We start from the raw sequence: 21,903 nt of genomic DNA on the forward strand, positions 1-21,903 counted from the left end.
GGCGCGGCGGCTTCGCTGCGGGGGCCGCGGCTTCGCTGCGGGGGCCGCGGCTCTGAGTCATCCCCCGGCGGGGCCGGCGGCGGCGGCGGCCCCGGGGCCTCGGGCTGCTGCGGCGCGGCCTCGCCGGCGCACCTCGGCGCGGCCATGAGGGCGGCGGCGGCCCCGCCGCGGGCGAGACCGCCGCGGGGAGGCGGAGGCTCCGCGCCGCGCCCGGTCGACGGCGGGCGGCGCGGTACCCCGGGGAGGGGGGCGGAGGGGGTGGGGAGCCGCGCACCGGGCGGGAGGGCCGTCCCGGCCGCGGCCCCGCGCCGCTCTCACGGGCCCGGGCCGCCGTGCCGGGGGCGGGACGGGACGGGGCGGGGCGGCTCCGTCGCGGCCCCCGCGGGGGTCCGCCGTCCGGCCCGGGCCCGCCCCGAGCGCCGGAGGGCTCGCGCGCTGAGGGGCGCGTGGCCTCGCGGGCGGCTTTGCTCGTGCCGCTGCCCCGCGCCAAAAAAGGCGGCTTCGATGCAGCCGCTCTGCGCAGGGAGCGAATGAATCGCAGGCGTTTCGAGGAGCTGCTCTGATTCCAGTCTCTGGGCTGTGCAAAGTTAGACTCAGCGCCGCGACCGGTCGCGTTGCCGGTACCGAGCTCTAGCTTAGTTGGAGCCTGCGGCTCTAAGGTCGCTTTTCTCCAAGCCGTTTCTGCAGGACGCTCGCTGCAGCCTCCGCTGTCCATTGGACTGCAGGAAGAACCGCAGCCCCTTCCCGAGAGACTCAGTTCAACGGTAGCTGGATTTCTTTGCTTGTAACTCACGCCAGTAAAGTGCTGCAAAGAGGATGGGAGTGGTGGCAGTCCTGTCAGCGGGGGCTTGAGAGTGCAAACAGACCCTGAGCGCCACAGCTCCATGTTTCCCGAACAGCTCCAGGAACGGGTCCTCACCGCCTCCCTGGGCAGCCTGTTCCAAATGGAACAACTTAGTTTACAGTGTACTCGTCTGTCATGTTTCGGTAGCCACTGATGGGCTTAATCGTATGTTCTTTGCCATTCTTGCTTCTGTCTTAAAGCATTTTGTTTGCAGAGGTGGAAGGAGTGTGTCCAAGCAGAAGTACTGGAGAAGATTTTCAGTCTCAAAAGGACTGAAATCATGTGCAGCCCTCAATAAAATGGGGCTGCTGTTTCAAAGTGTCAGTGGTGTACCACTATAAATCTAAAACCAAATAAAAATAAAACAATTAAGCCAGTAAACCACAAACTCAGTAGCTGTGCAAGTCATTGCAGATCTCAAGGACAAAAGAAGCGAGAAGAGAGAAAGGTTTAATCAAAACCCCATCAAAACAAGTGTGATGTAATTGGTCAGATATGGACCATACATCTCCTTTCGGGTGATGCGCTGCCTATGGAAGGATGCCACTGGTGGGATGCTGATTGGAATTGCATAATAGATAGGAAATGCTCTTGTGAATTTCCATCAAGAAATGGAAGAAGCTTAGAGTGAAGAAAGAAGTTTCTTATGAAAGAAATAAACTCAAGCAATAAAGAACATGGCTTGGCTATTCCAGCACTGAAAAGACGATATTCTGAGTGTCATTGAATCGCAGCCTGTAAGAATTAAAGCTTTGTCAGATTTTCAAAATGTTTTGACAACTTATTTCTCTTAAGGTTTTTAACTCTTGAGATTTGTCACCGTTTTGCAAAAATGCTTTTTTTTTTTCTTTTTTTTTAGCTATGGGGTGATAAAAAAAAAGTCTATATACATTTTTTTTAATTAAAGTTCTTCATGAGAATGCATGGTCCTTTTGTAAGCAGCTAACTGCTGGACAAACTCAGAGTTCTGGATGCAAGTCCTCACGTGACTTTGCCTTTAAGGAAAGTCCCAGTTTCTGTCGATTTGATACGGGTACCAGAGTTTGTTTGAGGAAATATTTTGAAGCTGGTGCTGAATCTCTAATTAGGGAAAACTAAAGGCAATCGATGATTAAATGAATTGCTTAATTAATTGAATAAAATAACCAGACGTGGCAAAAAAAAATCACTGTTTAAAACTGTTTGCCGAGCAATTTTTTAAATGCTGATGGTCAGCCATCAATCTGGTTTCATGTTAAAACTGGGTCACTGCGCTGTGGGTTCGCTGGGACCCAGCTTCCCCTGCAGGGTGTCAGCCATTTTGTTTGCCAGGGGGACGGCGTTCATGAAGACTCTCATTTTAATAATCCAACTGTGATGCTTATGTTATTAGCTTAGCTGTTTAGAGTGGAGCTCATGCAAAGAAATGAGATGCGTTCATTAAATGTTTAATTAAACCATTGTCTGGAAACAGGTTGTAACACTGAATATCATGTCCCACAAGGAGAGAATACCATTTATTATGGCATTTTAAAACAGCCCAGCTACTGTTGAACCTTTCAAGGGAATGGTTCTCCTCTTGTGTGGGCGAAATCATTAGATTCCCACCCATGCTTTGACTGTATGACTTCCACCCACGTTAGCAAGTCCACTGGTTTTGACCTCAGTGGTACTAAAACCTCCACAGATGGATGGATGCTTGGTTTCAAGCTTCACCCCTGTATGTTCCCACTGATGTCGCAACAAATATGTGCTGAGAAGAAAAAAAGCAATTGGTTAATTTAGAAGCTTTTAACCACGATATTGACATGGAATAGTCTCAGGTAATTATGTGGAGATGTCTCTGGCTTCATGAAATAAATGTGCAGTACAGTTTCTGACCTCAAGTGTATGGCTGATTTGAAGTAGTCAGACAGATTTTCTAAACTGATGATGACCAAAGACAAATTATGCATCTGTAAATGTTACTGTGGCTGTGAATACTGTGCAGATACTTTTCCTTTACTCTTTATGCAGTCCAATATTCTTTAGTTTTTGATTTGTAACACATGTCAATGAAATCACTTCAGTTTTTGGTTAAGTGGATGATTACCAAAGTACATGAAATATAATGGCACTCTTCTTCACTTTTCCTTCCTGATACTTAGAACAAGAACAGATTGAAATAATGAAAGACATGCGAAACGCAAAGGCAAAAGACTGTTTACATGGAACCTTAGACATTCCTAACTCCAGTTCTTCCTCAGGAAGTGTTTTGATGGCTTTTGAAACAAAACACCAGAGCAGTAACCTGAATGGCCATATATACTCTCTTGTCTGTTAACCGTATTGGGGTGAACTTCTGGGGGGAGGACAGAGAACAGAGAAAACAGGCAGACAGATAGCTTGTCTTGAAGTGTTACGTGTTAGCTACTGTAGCCTGTGGAGTTAAAACCAACTCATTTTATGGGCTATAGCATACAGTCAGTCTTGAGACTTGAGACTGAAACATTTATGAGATGATTCTGTGCTGTGTAAAACCTTGTTATCCCATCTGGAGCACTATTGTCAGAGCAGAGCTGAAGAAATTGATAAGATAAACTCAAGAATCCTTTGAGAACCCTTTCCTTTGTTCCCAAACTCAAAATCAAGTCACGGCAAGAAATAGGAGTCAAGTACATGTGAGTTTTGGCTTGCTAGCCAATTTCAAAAGGTGTGATCCTATCCCCTGCTATGAGCATCCTGAAAATGCTGATGTACTCTTACTTGCCAACAAAGCCAATGGAAGCTGAAGGCACCCAGCATCTTGTGCGGTTTGTTTTGCATTTAAATGAGTTATTTTCATCTCAGTCTTTGGCAGCATAAAACCTCACATTTTGTGGCCAAACCTTCCACTCTGGTGGGTAATCTTCCTATTTGTTTTGCTAATTAGTTTTCTATTAGTGTCTAGGCATTTCAAGGGCTTGTAATGCACTTAACAATGGAAATACAGCTTTCTAAAACTCCATGAGAAACATCTATGATGTCCTTTTTTTTTTTTTTTTTTAAAGCTCATCTTGTTCAATGCAACCCAGGCCAAGCTTTTCAGAACAGATTGATATCCTTCAGTTCTCCAAGCTAAGGGTAGAATTTCTGAAAGGTCTGAATGGCCAATTAGGCAGTGAAAGTGTGATGCAGCCTACTGTTCCTCTTGACAATAACTTTGAGGAAAAAAGAGAAGCTCTTTGGAAAAAAAACTCCCTCTCTATCATGATGAAAGAGGTAAGAGTTGCTGTGTGCAGACTTCTTTTGAACACGTGGTCTCCGTAGTCAGTCATAGCATCTCAGAATATCCCAAGTTGGAAAGGACCTGCAAAGATCACTGACCCCAAACCCTATGGCTGAGAGCGATGTCCAAACACTCCTTAAGCTCCAGCACTGGGACATTCCTACCGCCCCCTGGGGCAGAGCCTTTCCCTGACCACCCAACCCTCCCCTGACAGCCCCGTGCCGTTCCCTCGGGCCCTGTCGCTGTCACAGAGATCAGAGCTCAGCGCTGCCCTCCACTGCCTTTGAGGAGCTGCAGCCACCATGAGGCCTCCCCTCAGCTCCTCTGCTCTGTGCTGAGCAAACCCAGGGGCTTCAGCTTCTCCCCCAGTCTGTACGCATATCCAGGGCTGCCCCATCTCTGGCACTGCTCTTGTTAAACATCATGCAGTTGGTGACTGTCCAGCCTACTGATTTGCCAAGATCTCTCTGCAAGACCTCTCTACCCTCAAAGGAGTCAATAGCTCCAGATTACTTATAAACAGAGAAAACTGGCACTAAAGTGGAGTGCCAAGGAACCCTACTAGTGACGGGTGACCAGCCTGAAATAACTGCATTTACTATGACTCTTTGAGCTGACTGAATCTAGCTGCCAATTGTTCATCCATTGCATTATACCTTTGTCTATTGAACTACTGTCTATTTTGTTCAGAAGGATATTGAGAGAAACAAAATAAAAAGCTGTGCTGAAATGTAAAAGGATTACAACAGCTGGCTTCCCAGTCTTCCCAGGCTTGAATCAAAGCGGCTTGAGGTTCCTACTACCACAGAGGGGAGGGGTGGATGGAGAGATGCGTGGACAGATGGATGCAGACTTGTTACCAATATTTTTCAAGTGTCTGCAGAATGGGATCAATGCAGCTCTTGTGAAACCTGCAGCCTCCAAATCCACACTTGCCTGTGAACTGCCGGGAGCTTGCCAGCAAAGGAAGTAATTTTAGAGTGTGATTTGGAAAATGATTCAGTTAAAAAATTGCTATTTTTGAAGGGCTACTTTCCACTGAGATTCAGTCCACAGTTCTTTCACAGAAGCACATGTCTTACTGCACCAAAGCATGGTGGAGAGGGAGAAAGAGAGTCTGCCTGGAGCTGGCAAGCCCACACCACCACTGGGAGAATAATCCATGGAAATGCTTCCTCCTCACACTTCAATCTCACCCTGCAAATGAGATAGAAGGTGAGTACTTTAACCGTGTATTGCTAGATAGAGATGGTGAAGGTAACTGTTCATGCTGAGTGGGAGATACACTGTCCCCAGAGGAGTGAACAGCCCTGTGCATCTGGAAATGGAGCTTCTAGACAGACTACATTTTGAGGCACAAAGCCTACTTCTTCCTGTTGTCATAAAAGCCAATGACAGACTAAGGTATTTATCAAGTCATGAAATGGCAAGCAAACACCTTTTTCATGCCATCTGAGGATTCACTGTATGTATTATACAGCTCCTGTGTCTGGCTCCCTCCCCAGTTGCTCCAGCCGGTAGCACTGGCATACAATCTGCTGAACTGATGCTCAGTGCTGTAAAGGCTGAGCCTTTACAGAAGTGCAGAATAGAACTAGGCAAGAAAACATTGGTAACCTCAATGGCTTGCTGGATTTGCTTTCTAGGATGAGAAGATGCAGGTAGAGTTCTAATGATGTAAATAGAGAGGGGTAGCAGGTGGAGATCTGATGATCTCACGTTCATCTGAGCTGATGGCTCCTGCTGGTTAACAACAAACAGGTTAAAATGTCACCTCCACACTGGATTTCTATCTTGTGTCTCACTGGGTGATAGCCTTTTGAGTTCATTCATCCTGCTGAGCTTTAATATGCAAGTGCCTCTTGTGACTAAGCAACTTCATACAATTACATTTGTTATTTAGGATGCATGGAGTTGAAGCACATGGCACATACAAAACATGGCTGTGTTGTAGTTCACATGCAGGTATCAAGACTGCATGACACTGGTGGCTTTAGGAGGCATTAACATTCACCACAATTGTGTTTAAATCCTGGATGTGATGAGTAGTTTAGTTTTGCAGACTGTGGACCCAGCCCAACTGAGATTTGCCTGTATGTCCATGCATACACAATACATGGGAGCAGTTTTGTTTGAAATGGAAGGAAAAGCAGAGCCTTACACTTGGTTGATCATCATTTGTTCTCTGTTACAGCTGTGTTGAAAATGTGAGTTCCTCAGTAGAAAGGTCACAGGGAGTACCACTGGGTACGGTTTCTCTCACTCCCTGGAGTGACTGACTTTTAAGAAGGTGCTGTTCTCATCCCTGTCACTCTCTATTGTCTAATGTTGATAGGAAGTGGAATTTTGGGTTATTTCCTGAAAGGTTTCCCAGCTCCTGTTCACATTTTGGTATGCAGCAGATGAGTAGCCCAGCCTCAGGCCGTGTGAGAAAGCTTTGATATCCAGCAGCCAGGTCCTTGAGGCAGCAAATAGGGGTCAGCCTCTCACTGCTCACCTTGTGTGTAGCACAGAGATTGTTGACTCTTGGCACTGACCTTGCCAAGCCTTGCACAGACACTGTCTGGTGAAACCATGATTCACTGTAAGAGGGCAAAAAATGATGTGAAAAGGGGGCATATTCTTTTGCTGTTTTGGTTATTACTTCTTTTTCTGGGACTTTTGTCTGAAGAGATATGATGGTATGTTTGCTGGGGAGGAGGAATGTATAAGGAAAGCAATATACCATTTCTTGAACAAATACTAGCTCTCAAGAAGGAGAAGGTAAAGAAAGAACGTGACAGTCAATAGGCTGCCCTTTTACACTTGTCCATTCCTGCTTCAGAACTTGGTGAGCAAACTGAGGAATGTATTGAAAAAAACCCAGTTTGTCACGTCGAGTGTTTTTCTGCCACGTAGAAATGCTTTGTACTTGTAACACAAGAGAATTACTGAGCCACTGAGCAAGCAAAAATACCTCAGGGAAAACAGACAAAACTGCATCCAGGATCACATTCAATCTTATCTGTGGGGGTCTTCCTTAACTTGGAAGTAGACTTCAGTCTTTCCAGATTTCCTATGTTTAGAGCTGGCTACTGCCAGTGTTCACCTGGGTATTACTGGAAAATTCAGTGAAGCTGCTTGGCAGCATTTTGCAGTTCTTTTGCAAATGAGCAGTCATAGCAGTGGAAGGGGGAAGCCATACAGCTTCTTATATAAGACAAGCCATTGTCTTAGTGTACTGGAGTATGATTTAGCCTACAACAAACACTTGTCTGGTGAAAATGCATTAGTGGAAAAAGCCCCCCTGCTCCTCCCCCCAAAAAAGAACAGCAACAACAAAAAAAGTGCAGTGGAGAACATACAACATTGAAATATAGCTGTGTTATTTGCTTCAGGTACTAAAGACCTTAGAAAAGGAATGAGATGAAGATAAAAGAATAATGAGGCAAAAGGTGCCTGACAGTGTTCACTTCAAGTTTGGACTCAAAAAGGGTAACACTGGTGGTCCAGCATGCCCATGATCACCTCTGTAGATCTGAATGGTAGGAGACAGGGAGAGAGGATAGAAATAAACATGTGCTTTGTTAAAGAAGTTTCTGAAGATTCTGTCAGCCTTTCAGTCATCTTTTTTCTTTTAGTGGTAGCTTTTCTTCTAGATGCACAATCTCTATGCTGGCCCTTATGGTTGGTTAACTTCTAGTTAAATTAGCACAGTCTAATGCAGAACCAGCTTGACAAACTAGGCTTTTCTAAATCAGAGGTTCAGTGCATTAATACAGAGCATTTTGGAGATATGAGAGCCATTCCCCATGGCAGAAAGCTGCTTCTGAGCAGCGGAGCATTGCACCTCTCTGCCAGGCAGGTTCTGCTGGCTTCCCTTGAACTCCCATCTGCAGGTTCTTGTTTTGAAGTGCCTCACTGTCATTAGAATTCAGCCCACTCAGCCTCTATAGGCACAATACCACCAGCTATTACTCTTGGTCTAGTGGCCACCTCCTTTTTTCCCCTCCCACTCTGTGCAGGTATATCACATCATCTGGCTCCAGTTACTTTTCTTCCTCTTGCCTTATTTTCCCTCCAAGTCTTTCTCCTGTTTCTTCCTTAGGTCAAGAAGTATTCCAGAATAGAGCTTATTTTATTTTAATGCATTATGGTAGCTGCACTGGAAATTGCAATGACAATCATGTCTGGGATTATGGAAAGATTCCCACTACCCAGGAGGGACATGAAGAGTGTCCTATTGCCCTGAGAACCACTGTGCTGGGGAGACTCTACACACTGTTCATGATACTAGGGTAGAAAACCGAGTTATGAAAAAGATGCGTGCTTTAGCAAGCAGGATTCATTCCTGCCAATGTGGCTTAATATATTCCAGTGAAATGAAATGTATTCATCCTCTCTTGAGCAGACTATGTTGATTTAATTTGTGTTTTATGATCAAGATCTTAAATTTTATATCTTGCAAATTTTTTAAGTAGCAAGCAGGGATTTAGCTGCATGAAAACCATTAATGTAAATACAGCTAACTCCCCATGCTCTTCTTTAAAGACTATTTTATACACAACAACATGGAATTTCTTCCCCCTGGCATCTTCAGGAAAGCTGATCTGAAGGCAAGCACACTTTTAATTATTGCTCTTAAAGAAATAAGCATTTTTAGTAGTCTGATTTTTTCCTGCTGACAAATAACAGAAGATGTATAATGCGGAAATCAAATAGCTGCTTTGTTCTGGGTTGGCTTGGGAAAAGTAATAGAATAGTTTCATCTCGGAAATCACAGATTATCAATTTTATGTGTTCAGTGCACTGCCTTTGTTTTATTTGGTTTTTTGTTTGTTTGTTTTTGGTTTAGAGACTTCATATGCAGTAAGTCAGGGACACACATCATCTCCAGTTATTAGAAGAGGAGGACTTTTCTAGCTGTAATTTTCTTAGCTTGGTTCCTTCTTCATGTACAAATAAAAATGATCCGACCACATTTGAGAATGCAAATAGAAAAAAAAAAAAGACATTTTCCCAGCAAAAGATGTTAATTTAACATCACCTTAATGGCAGTATGTGGAAAATTATGTTCTGGGCTTTGGCTCAGCAACCAAGCCTATAAATAGAGGGGCAGAAAAATGGAAATGACCAAGGAGACAAGTATCTGAATTTTATCAGTTGAGTATTGAACAGTTAGGAGCTGCCAGTGTGGATGGCTGGCTCTCACACACACTGACTGTTTATAGCTGGTCTAGATAGTTCAGTTGGAAAGGATGCTCTGATTCTTGCAGTCCAGGTGCATCTCAGGAATTTGTTATTTGACAGCTATGGGAATTATGAATCCCAGGATTCCCTGATCCTGGTGCTACTTCTAAGCTACATCATAGGTAAGTAGATGAGGCTGAATTCTTGATGCCTGATTTCAATAAGTGAGTCAGAGGAACAGAACTCAAAGAATGAAAAGTTCTGCTGAAAATATAAGATAATGTTGACCCAAGAGCAAACGAGTGGTACATTACCCACAGATACACTCAGAATGGATATTTGAAAAAATTCCTACCTATTAAAGTAATCAACTTTTTGAATATTCTTCCAGTAGGAAGAATGAAAGCAAAAACCTGGACTACCTGTAAGGCAGGCTCTGAAATGCATCATATAAAGTGATAGCAGAGAACTGATTTTAATAAGATGGTCCTAAGCATCATCATATGTTTCAAGGTGGCTAAAACACAGACCTCAGTCATCCTAAACAATACTGAAACAGGTATCCCATTGTCAGTACTGCAAATAAAAGTGGAAATTTTCTCACCCAGGATGAATTCACTGCATGTTCATTGGCTTCTGTTCTATTTTACAATTCTATGCTTAGCAGGATATCTCAATGCTCTTTCATGGCTGCGTGGCTGTACTTTATAGAAATATACTACATATCAAACACAGTTTGCTGTCCAAGATTGACTGCTTAACTTATTCTGACATCATCATTAAATGACAGAACGTTGTGTCCTCTAAACTGTTGCTAAAAGAATTTTAGAAAGCAAATCTCAGAAATAGGAAAATGATTCAAAAAGCATGTTTCCTGCCAATCAGCTAGATGACAAGCTTAAATGGATAAGCACTTGCAACCATGGTCTCATGTAGGAAAGTGTTCTTCCAAAAATGGCATACACTGTGGAATACATTTTCTAATCCTAGCTACTACACCCTGATTTGCAGGAAAGCCACCTCTTGCACTTCCTCCTATATTTTAATCCTAACAGGATCTCAAAAATGTGGTGGCAAAGCCTGTGCCATGGGCCAGATCTTTTCTGACACAGTGTAACTCCCTGAAATCACTGGCACTCTGCGGAAAGCCTGGTCAGGTTTCCACAAGTGTACTCCATATTCACTGCAATAAATGTTCATTTTTGAAAGTCAGCTGTTGTAGGTTGGCTGGAGAATGGATTTAGGGAGAGAGGCTCAGCACAGTTTTGTTAGAAGAGTGGAAAACCAAAGCAAAAAAGAAATATGTCTGTTCTATTTTACAAACGCAAAGGTCCCTCAAGGTCTCTGCTATTCGGAACCCAGCAGGAATTTTCCAGCTGAGGAGAAAGAAAAGAAATGTTTACTGAAAGACAGATTGTGAGCATCAAGCTGTCTGTTCTTTAATCGATCTTTTACACTGAGCACATTCAAAAGATCTATACTCATGGTTAGGCTGTTATTTGGAAAGCTGACATAATAAATTCTACTGAGAAATGCTTTGTATTAAACCTGCAACCCGGGGATCTTTTAAACAACAGCAATCATCTCGAATGTTCATTTCCAGACAGACGGTTCTTTGTACATCTAAAGAAATGATTTGTACTTCAGACCCACTGGGTTTTTCTCCTGCTTGATTAAGAAGTGAAAGAAATAACACAAAGGGGAATAATGGATATTAGAGAGCTTTTTGTTAAGTGCCATGCTTTTGCACTGAAGGATGCTCCAGTCAAAATTCTAAACACCAACTCATCTTGATTCTATTCCTACTTACACCAGGTATGCTACACATCTGGAATAACCTCAAAACTTCACCTAAATATTTTCAGCTGGAGTAACGATCTGCCTTTCTAAAACAGCCTAGATCTGACACCTTTAAACTTGGAAGTTTGAAAACTAAGTGCGGATGTCCTCAGGAATTGAAGTTGTTCAGTTCAGTCCATGGGGCTGGACCTAACTCAATGAAGCACCCTCTGAGAAGTCCAGAAATGCAGAAATAATGGTCAAATGCACTATCCGTTTGCTGAACAATTATATTGCCATTTTTGGGACAGGCACTTTTGTACTTAGTCATATTGACCTTTAGTTTCACTGCCAAGTGTTCCTTTTTGTGCTCTTTTCCCATCCTCTTCAGTCAATATCGTCTTGATGAGATGACTAGTAATTAAATGATTAAGTTCTGCTTGGAAAAAGTTCAATGCTTTTCGAATTTGCTGAAACTTTTTGATTGCTACTGCTAGAATATGAAGTCACAGAAAACGGATTTAATGTTTGCTGGTATGCTTCCTATCTGGCTTCATGAACCTGGGTCCAGATCTCCCAGGTTCCTGTTAGTAGTCATCCACAAACTTGTTTCCCTCAGTGGAGGAGCAAAGCTGTGCTTTGCTAAAAAAGCTGAGATGAACAGCTCTGTAGCGCTTCAGTCCTTCTTCCATCTGTTTCACCACTTCTCTGAGACTTGAATCCTCTGCAGTACCAGCAGAAGGTAATATCTGTAACCCATCTCTCTGATATTAAATTCCCTTGTACTAGTGGACTGTGGCCTTCAGCATTGTCAATATTATTAAGAACAATACTGTTATAATGGAAACTCAGTCAATAATCAACTTTTACATTAATTGATAAAGAATTTTTCTCTTAGCAGATCAAAAGGAAGCAAATATCCTGGATCCATGAAAGCATCTCAGACATAAAACTCACCAAACATCATGATTGACAGTTGTTGTTTCCCCTTCACTCTCAGAGGAAACCAAGGAATTAGAAAAGACATCAGTAGAAGAGAAAGGTCCTTCATAACAAATGTTGCCTGCTTATATCAACAGGATGCACTAGCAGTTCAGCTGTTTCTCAGAGGGGAACAGATTGCTTTCACTGCAGAGTTGATGCAACTTTTGGGGACCATCCAGCTTTGAGCTTCTGCTTCCCAGTGCCTCAGCTCAACACATGCCCTGCAGGTCTAGATGGTCCGTCTGGGTGCCATGCACAGCACGGTGTGTGGGTGCATATATTGAGCCCAAGCAGCTCAGGACCTCTCTGCAACGACTCCTACAAAGAGGAGCATTTTCATACTCAAAAGTTTTTGGTGCTGCTGGAGCAAACTCCTGTGCTGCAAGCCTTTTGAATAGAAACATATCAGTTCTCAGTTATTACAGGATTTAAGTAACTTCTCATTTCTGCTTTGGCCATGAAATGTTTTCTTTCATTTCTATACCTGTTTGGGAAGAAAGCTTATAGCTGTCCTTCAGTGCTTCAAGGCATCAGTTCTTCTGCAGAAAGAGAGAGCACATGGGAGCAGATACACAGAAGATAAATAGAGACCATGTCCTTGTAATGATGGTAACTGTTACCAGAGTGGAAAAAGGTTCATTTATAAAGCAAGAAGCCAATAGCTTGTTGAGTATTGAAGCACAGTGCAGAACACACTCATTTGACCCTCACTAACAAAGAAGACTCTGAGTCAGGTGAGTTGAAGGCAGGTAAAATTTAAACCATCTTGCTTATAACAAATGAAGCAGTGACCGATGGTGCAAGGAGAAGAGCTTATCTCAGGTCACTGAACATGAGGATGTACTCAGGATGTCGTCCAGTTTAAGTGTGGAAAGAAGCTTGTGCAGCTAAAAGCCCTGAAGTTCAGCAGCTCAGAATGTGGCTCACCAGCAATACTCTACAGTAATATTAAAAGAAAGAAAAATATATATGTATTTAGTGAGAATTTACTGCTGCTTTTAGCAGTCTTCCAGACATAAGCTTTCAGAGAAATTTAAGTGCATTTACTTGCTTGCAGCATGAAGTGCACTCTGATGGAGCATTTTCTGCAGCTTTAAGCTTTGGTTTAAATAATTGAGAAGGCAATAGTGAATGATTAAAATTAGTAGAAAATAGTGTTTGCTGAAAACATTAGAACTAGCTTTCTATGGGTAGCCTCTGAGCCTTTTGCTTGTCTATAGAAACAACCATCTCATTGCTCTCACCTGCCATTAGTAACACAGGAGTGCTTTATTTGTCTGAGCTCTTGCATTGAAATACTTCCTTGTTCTTTCCTTGTTCCAGCCCAAACTGAAAAGGTACTCTTAACTTGGGTGTATGATAAGTGTGAAAGCCACATATCAACACGTGCCAGTTTCCCCTATGAACTGAAAATTACTAGGGGAGAATTAACTCCAAAAGTTCTACCAAACATTGGTGTCTTGCTTTTTGCCATCCAGAAAACTGGCTAATTCATTCCTGTCATCAGAAATGCCACAAAGCCACCTTTGGCTCAAATGTTTTTAAATGCTTTTTTTTTTTCTTCTTTTGAGTGCTGTGAGGTACTTGTGAACAAGTGTCTCGGAGCAGGTGAAAAGTATCAGAGTAGGTGAAAAACTGAGAAATGCTCCTTGAGATGCATCCCAGTACATTGCAAGAGGCTTGCTTTTCTAAGATGCACAGTACTTTAGCACATGGTGAGCCTGGTGCTCATTATTAGTAGTAGTTCAGTATGAGGCTGATAGGGCATTGAAGCAGGCATGGGTCTGGTTGTCTGGAGTCTGTAATATCTTCTCCCTTCAGCCTTCTGATATGAAATAGAAAAGTGAGCCTCTATTTTAAAAATAACTGTGGTGAGCTCTGAATCATTATGGACACAGGAGCTATTTGCTCTCCTGAACCTTGCCTTGACAACTTCTTTCCAAATCTGTGGAAAATATTACTGTTGTTTGATCAGGGAAAAGCATTGCTTCCAAAAGAGAACAGATAAATCTTTTCATTTAATTTTATTGCTCTTTGCTAATATGTGGCAATCTCAGCTCCTGAATTTTAGTTGATAATGCTGTACAAAGTCATAGGTGGAAGTCGCACCTGTTTGGGCCATCATGTAAGATACTCTGAAGAGCCAAGAGATCAGCCCAGGATATTTCAAGCAGCCAAGTGTATCTTGCTTGGCCAAAGGTCAAGCTCACACAGTGCTCTCAATTTTTTGTTCTTTAAGAGCTTACCCTTATTTTTCCACGTAACATTTTTTTAAAATGGGACCTGACCACGCAGGGCAGCTGCTCTAACAGTGATTCCATAGGGCTGCCAGTCATGGCTGCGGAGGCCAAGACACGAGTATGCCTGAAATGTTACTAGAAAAGTGGTGCCTCTTTCAAGAGGAGCAAGCCTTGACCACGGGCCCATTCTCCATGGTGCCAAATGGTTCCCTCATCCTTGGGTCTTCTCCTGCAGCTTTTAGGACTGTCTGCTACTGGAGTAGTAGTGGATTCTTGCCAACTGACATCCCCATACCTTTGGTCCAACACAATACTCCAAATATGTGTTTAAATTGAGTTCTTTTTCAGGCATATAAATTACAGCAGTTTTAATCAGTGAGCTATATATTTTTATGACTGTGAATGAGGTCTGGAGACATTATTTATGAGGAATCAAGTGAGGTTTTATGTCAGGAGCCTTAAAAGGTTTCTTATTACTTAATTAATTAAAAGCAACTTCACCAAAACCAGTGAAATTATGTAACAGTAAGCAGGATCAGGGCTTTCTTTTGTCTTTACCTAGCACATCTGATTTGGACAATGTTTACTCAATCTAATACTTAACACAAGGCTGAGTGTCTGTTGCTCCAAGTCCTAAAATATTGCCTTTTTAATGCTAGACAGCAAGCTTAAGATTTGTTAAATACTCAAGCTGAAATTGGAGAAAAAAAAAAGATGCTGAAAAAATGAGAGAGAAAGCCAACAGACAACCTGAGGAAACAGATTGGCAAACCGGTCTCAGGATGCACGATGAGCTGCACAAATTCAGAACTGAAATGGAAAGTTGTTAAAGAAACAACATCTGTGGGCAGACGAATGTCCATCTGAATTGTTTTTTCATGTTTTCAATGGGATCCATTTTTGCTTCTCTTCAGTACATGTCTAGAGGGAGGTGATAGGATATTTTATAAGGAGATACTTCTGTTTATTGTCTGTAGACAGCAGAAGATTGTAGGAACTTCCTATACTTGGACCATCTGTATCTCAGTGGAGTGTGCTGTGTGCCAGCTCACAGACTGAAAGGTAACTGGGGAATAGGAGGGATGGCAGACAAATGAACAGACAAGATCTTGGGAAGGCAGCTGAATATTTTCACCATGTGATAGGATGTTTAACACAGGGTTCAGCAAGAACAGGGACTCCATGTTGCTGCTGTTAAGCTGAGTGCCTGATTGCTGTGTCAAGGGGTTTGTGTGAACCATGGAGAAGGGATCTTTGCTATGAACACTTGGGGACTGCATTAGTGCCCTCTTTTGCATTTGCACAGCACTGCAACAAAAGAAAGGAGAGCTATTCACAGGAAAACTCTGAAATTTAAAAATAGAGATCAAGTGCTTTTCCAATCTCTTATTTTCATAAATACCAGAAGCAATGTAAAACAGAGGGGTGTAAGACAGCTCTTGCTGGTTTTCTTAGGAACTCAACCTGCAGGGCTTTGTAAATCCCAGCTTAGGCCCAGTTTTCTCAATTCAGTGCAAAATGAGTTGGTGGTGTGCATAGTGCAGCAGTGCAGAGAAGCTCTAGGCAATCTGTCTCCAGACTGGCACCAGGAGATTAGCCCCACTTAGTTGCTCCCTGCACACATCCTTTTGAGTCAGAGTAGCTACGTATCCTCTGGGCCTGAGCCTGTAGCACCTTGTAGTGCTGCCTTGTGCAGGATGGCTGCATGAGGCGTGGGGCTGGGGACAGCACGAAGACAGCCTGGGGAAACCTCTGCAACACAGACTGGTATGAACTCTTCTTTCCTCGTCTTTGGATAAGCCATGTTCATGGAGCACTCTGGCTTTTTGTGCCTCAGGGGAATGCCTGGAGCAGTGGAACAGAAGAGAAATTTGCTGGTAGTGCCTTCTCCATCCTGTACGGTTTTTGTCAAGAAATAACTTGGAAATTAAACTTGGATTTATTTCAGCCCCTTCACTTTTCTCTACTGCTTCCCTTCTTCCTGTCCCACAGCAAAGCAATAGCCATGTACCTCAATGGAGAAATGCTGCCACAGGAGCTGGGTATTAATCTTGTTGCTGAAATGAAGAATGGAAAAGTTCTTCAAAACTTTTCCCTTATCTATGGAATGAAAGATCTGACTGCTTTGTTTTCCATTGTGTATTTGTCTTACAGTGAATTTCTAATACTTTTTTTTTCCTTTCTTTTGTATTCTTATTCTTCTGCTTCAGCTGAATATCTTTTTGAGCATGCCCTTGAGAAAAGGGTCTGTGTGAAAGTTGTAATTTCAATTGTTTTCAGCGAGAGACTTTTCTTCCAATTGGAGAAGAAATAAAAATAAAAATAATAATAATTGGAGACATTAGAACTGCAATATTTAATTGAAATAAAGCCGTGCCTGCACTGACAGTGAGGGTCATCTGCAACATTCCACCCAGTCTGACCCCAGTGACCATCTGCATCCAGCTCCCTGCCTTCATGACTTCATCTGTGACTGTAATGAGATGCCACAGCCTGAAACTGCTCTGCATTTACAAATTGTAGTTGCTTTTGGTGCAACTCTTTACAATTTCTACTTCTAATTCAATGAATTTAGGACTTCCCCACATCTATTTCTCTTTATTAATTTTCTGGGGGAAGGATTTTGTTCCATTCTTTAGTTCACTAAGCTGATGCCTTTGGGCATGATGATCTTTAGGCTGATGGGAAATGGGTCATATAAACCATTTACTCCCAGTTATGTGCTGTACATTATTAAGACCAGCTATGTGTCAGTCTCAGGCAATAATAGCTCCTTCTTGCCCTTGGGACACTTTGTTGACTGACTGACTAAAAAATGGTCTTCATGAAAATCTCTTCAACTGGCCATGAAAATACAAACATAGTCCAATTTTTTGCAGCTTTCTTGGAAAGATAAAGCTGTCAGTTCTCCAAGAAGACTTGAATATCCATTTTTACCCTTCTCTTAGCACTACTGCTGTACTCTACATAAAATTAGAAGCACTTCCACAAGCAGTCAGAGGGCAAGAATTATTACATGGGTTCAAAACCAGAAGCAAGCTACTTGTTTTACTACTATTTCCTAAAAACTAAAACATAGAATTTTTGCTGCATCAAGCCACTGCATTGACAGGGCAATGTCTTTGTTCAATATCTAACTGTCATTACAATGAAATGGGCATTATTGAAAAATCTATGACTATGTAAAATTTGCATTCACTTCATTTAAAAGAACAATTCAAAGAAGATAATTTTTTGACATGATTTACTAAAAATAGCGTTATTCCGAGAGAAAGACTAAAACAAAAGCAGCAGAATATGGAGAATTAGTCTGACTTTTTTTAAAAATTCAGTATGTTTAGGCTGTATTTTTTTGTCTACAGCCAGTGTTTCTGAAGATGGCATGTCCTGACACAGCAGCAAAAGCTGGAGCAGGGAGCAAGGCTGCCAGCAGCAGTGCTTTGCAGAGGTGGACCACTGGCTGATGAGCAGTCACAGGATCAAGTAGGTACTTGGGACAGGAAAAGGTATGGATGTGTAGGAGAGGTGTTAACTTCAAAACTAGGATGAGAACAAAGTGTGTAAGATACTGCTTAAAACTGTTAGGTGACTGTTAAAAGACGCTACTTTGCTGCCAAGTGAGTTGTGGATGAGATATGCAGATTATTCATTAGATGCATCAGAGAGGGAAGGAACATAAAGGCTTAGAAATGCTACTTGCACCATAAAGCTTTCACTATGCAGGGAAGGAGTAATGCTTTTGTTTTTATTTTGTTGTCTTATATGCTAGATATAAAGGGGTATTAAATCCTGTGCATCTGCTTCTGCGTCACTGCTGACTGGCACAGGGCAGCTTGATAACTCTCTGAGGTTTAGAGAAAACTTAGGCTTTATTCCCGTAGCAATTCTCAAAATAAGCACAGATAAAATGTGCTCCTTTTGTTTAGCTTCCTAGGAGAGCTGTGTTTTACCTTCTACTCCTTGTATCTAACCTAGGTCTACCTAGATCAGCACAGTCATGAAACAGTGCTCCAAAAAGAGTCTTACTCCAGAAATGCATGTACACTGTGCACCCCAACTCCTCCGAGTCACGCATTTACATCATCCCACTCCTTTTGGTGCATCTCTCAGCTGTGCGTTGGGAGAAGCACTGCTGCAACCTCTTGCGGCAGCTGCTGGTCCAGCATTGCTGATAGCAACGACTGCTGAGGTGAGGGAAAAAGAGGGTGGAGTTCCTGTATCAATAGGCAAATGGTAAAGTCTGACATAGGAATGCCATGCACTTTGATTCTGTTTCATATTTATGACTCTGACAGTTCCTTAACTGCCTGCGGAAGTAGCTTTAAAAATAAATCCTTGTGCATTTTAGTTAGCAGAACACCAAGCACTGCTATTTTTACAACTTTCAGGACGAGGTAGCTGGTGAGGAACGTAATAAATAGGCTCAAATCCTTCCTGTAAGCAAAATTTAAAACTCAGAAAAGCAATTTTACCCTCAAAGCTCAGGGCAGCCAAAAGCATTCTACATTCAGATCTCCTTGACAGGCAATATTACAGTGCTGTGCCCTGCACAGTTCTGAGTCAGGCTGTTGAATTATGAGATTCACATACACTGGGTGAGACAGCAAGCTTGATTTGCTAACTACTCTCTTTCCTTCTTATTTTCCCCTTCCTCCTTTCTTGTTTTTCTCAACTCTCTCTCTTCAGTGGCTTACCAGTATATTTATCTCAATTTCCAAATTGAATTTAACAAAGAGAAGGACATTTAACAATTTCACTAAGAGAAGGGTGGTGAGACACTGGAACACGTTGCTCAGTGAGGCTGCGGATGCCCCCTCCCTGGAAGCATTCCAGGCCGGCTGGATGGGGCTGTGAGCAGCCTGGTCTAGAGGGAGCTATGCCTACCTATAGCAGGGGGTTGGAACTACATCATCTTACATCTAATCTACATCATCCCTTCTAACACAAACCATTCTATGATTCTATTATATGATTTAAAATACCCAACTGATATGTAAAGGTTGCAGTACACGAATAAAGCACCAAAAAGTAAATTACATATATATACAAAAAGTTATTCTGGTTCTTAACCATAGGGAGTAATGTTTTCATGCATTCTAAGCAATTTGAAGACCAGAAATGTATTTTAATTTCTTTTGACAAAAAGTAGTATGTGTTTGCTCATTGTTCCTTTCACATTGTCTTTCTCTTATTCAAGAATTCTAGCAGATAACTTTAAATAAAGCAGAAAATGTTTTTGGCGGTTCCTAACTGTATTAATTTCTGCTGCATCTGCACTATCTGGTTAAGTGAATTTCTTAGACCCGATTTTTCCAGGTTATCTGATTCTATTTCTATCAGCATGTTCTGATTCTTGGTCAGATACCTGAGCAAATTGTTCATTAGCAGTGATTTTTTTTTTTTTTGGTGGAGCTGTACTATTGCATAAATACAAATATTTCCAAGCTTGGCTACAAGGAATTACTGCAAAACCTTTTTAGAGCCCCAAAATTCTGTTAATGTTTACTCTTCAAGTAGTTTCTCTCAAATATCTGGTCTCATGCTTCACATCGTCTCGTGTACCTTAAATAATACGTCGTCATGAAGCCCTTCACTGGACGCATAAAGAGGAGGTCTTCCACATCATGTTCAACAGAAAACAAAGCCCAGATGAAGACAAACCAGTCCTGAAAGTACGAGTTAGGTTGTTCAGCTATACTTAAAGTTTCACTACCATAACTTTACACAGGTAGATATTGATAGGACAAGGGAGAATGGACTTAAAGTGAAAGAGGGGAGATTGAGATTAGATGTTAGGAAGAAATTCTTCACTTGGAGGGCAGTGAGGCCCTGGCATTGCTGCCCAGAAGTGTGGGTGCCCCATCCCTTGAGATGCTCAAAGCCAAACTTGATGGGATCCTAGGCATCCTGACCTAGCAGTTGGCACCCTGCCCATGGCAAAGAGGTTGGAGTTAGATGATCTCTGAGGTCTCTTCCAACTCAAGACTGTATGATTCTATGATTCCACGACATGAAAACCAAACAAGTGCTTCACTTAGGCCCCAAAACAAATCTGTAAGCATTATTAGCAAGAACATGAAGAAAGAAAAGATTGTTGATAGTAATGGTCATATTTGGCACTTCTCTTCCAAAAACGCTTTATAAATACTAATGGTTAACAAAAATGCCCTGTATGTGTACTTCATGCCCTGTGGACCTCATTTAGCGCAGTTTTTAAGCTCCGCAGCTTCTGTGAGAATTATAATCACAAATATTCTGTGTTTAGACACACTGTCAAGCTTGCTTTAGTAGGGAGAATGGTAGTCTGAATTTACCCCCTAACAGAGGAGGGTGCTTAATCAATCAGCAGTGAGTACTTCTGCTTAATGGTGACACATTTATTCCAGTTTAATTGGGTATCAAGTAGGCATCAGCACCTGATTCCAAGTGAGCTGCCAGACCAGAGCTGCTCTGCACAATTCTGACTGTGAGGTGGCAGAAGCCATGAAGTGAGGACAATGTCACTTGCACTTTGCTTGTCTCTTTTTTCTGAAGAAATCTCAGGAGGGCTGTCCCTCACTGCTTATCCAGAAGACCCATATAAAGCCCAAGCACTATTGCAAATTGCAGCATGAGGGCTAGGAGGAGTGTGACAGTCTCTGTGGTCTTCACTCCTTCATGAAGTCTCTGCAATGGTGATTATGTCATTGTCTACAGAAGGATTATATGCAATTCCAGCTATGAGCAGTAAATGCAAACAAAAGATAATAAATACAGTAATTTATTAAATAATAATCAGCCATTGCTGTTGCCTACAGTGGAACCCAGCATGCTCAGCTGAAAGCAGACTAAGTGTCAGTTTTAGTTCCCGTCTCCATCTCTCATACTCACCACGTGCACAGAAACACAGCAGCTTTTTAATACAAAAAAATAGTGGACAGTCTTTCTTTTGTGATGGAAAAAACACGAAGCTCACAGGATTCAAAATATCCCATGCAGCCCCATCATTGTTATTCATCAGAGACTGCTGTATTTTTCATTTTGATCACTGGACTCTGTCTTTTAATCTCCGGCTTTTCTCTCTTTACCGTTCAACAGCGATTTGAAATAACATGGATGCATCTATAAGCGACAGCATCAATTTCCTTTGTGCTGATACGCAAAACCAACCTTTCTTTATAGCAGTAAGAAAACAAGTCTGCCATTTGCATGTTATTGGCCTGTCTTTTATGAAACGCTTCGCCATTCATAGCTCAGGCAATCTGCTATAAATACAACCATGCAGCAGTACATTTTACATGCAGCTTGTCAAGACAGAAATAAAAAGCCCCTAGTGTTAGAGAGAAAAATAATTTGGCACTGAGTAACCATTTACATTCCTGCAAACCAACAATGAAATGGTGTGGAAGGGCCACAAGCTGCCCTGTGTGCTCCCTGCCAACGCAGAATCATGTAAACACAGGTCACCTCGAGCTGGAAGAAGCCCACAAGGATCACTGAGTCCAGTTCCTGGCTCTGCACAGCACCACCCAAACCCAATCCCTTATCTAAAACTGATTTTAAGAAAGATATTATCTCTTTATCATCATATCACTCACATCATGGACATACTTTTACTCTTGGGCTCTTATATCCACACCTTACCCTAATTTCTCATCTTCAATTGTCCTCTTTCTTTCCTT

General features: G+C 42.2%; 1 long non-coding RNA gene across 1 annotated transcript in view; it reads right to left on the minus strand.

Annotated features, from left to right (window-relative positions):
- Nucleotides 1-465: 465 nt before the first annotated feature.
- The window catches only part of LOC125689654 (uncharacterized), a 55,368-nt gene continuing 33,930 nt past the window's right edge, over nucleotides 466-21,903 (minus strand). The window contains exon 6 of the long non-coding RNA XR_007375379.1: nucleotides 466-1,187. This is a non-coding gene — a long non-coding RNA (uncharacterized LOC125689654). The remainder of the gene's footprint in view (nucleotides 1,188-21,903) is intronic.

Source organism: Lagopus muta, chromosome 2 (assembly GCF_023343835.1).
Source record: "Lagopus muta isolate bLagMut1 chromosome 2, bLagMut1 primary, whole genome shotgun sequence".
Taxonomy (NCBI): Eukaryota; Metazoa; Chordata; class Aves; order Galliformes; family Phasianidae; genus Lagopus; species Lagopus muta.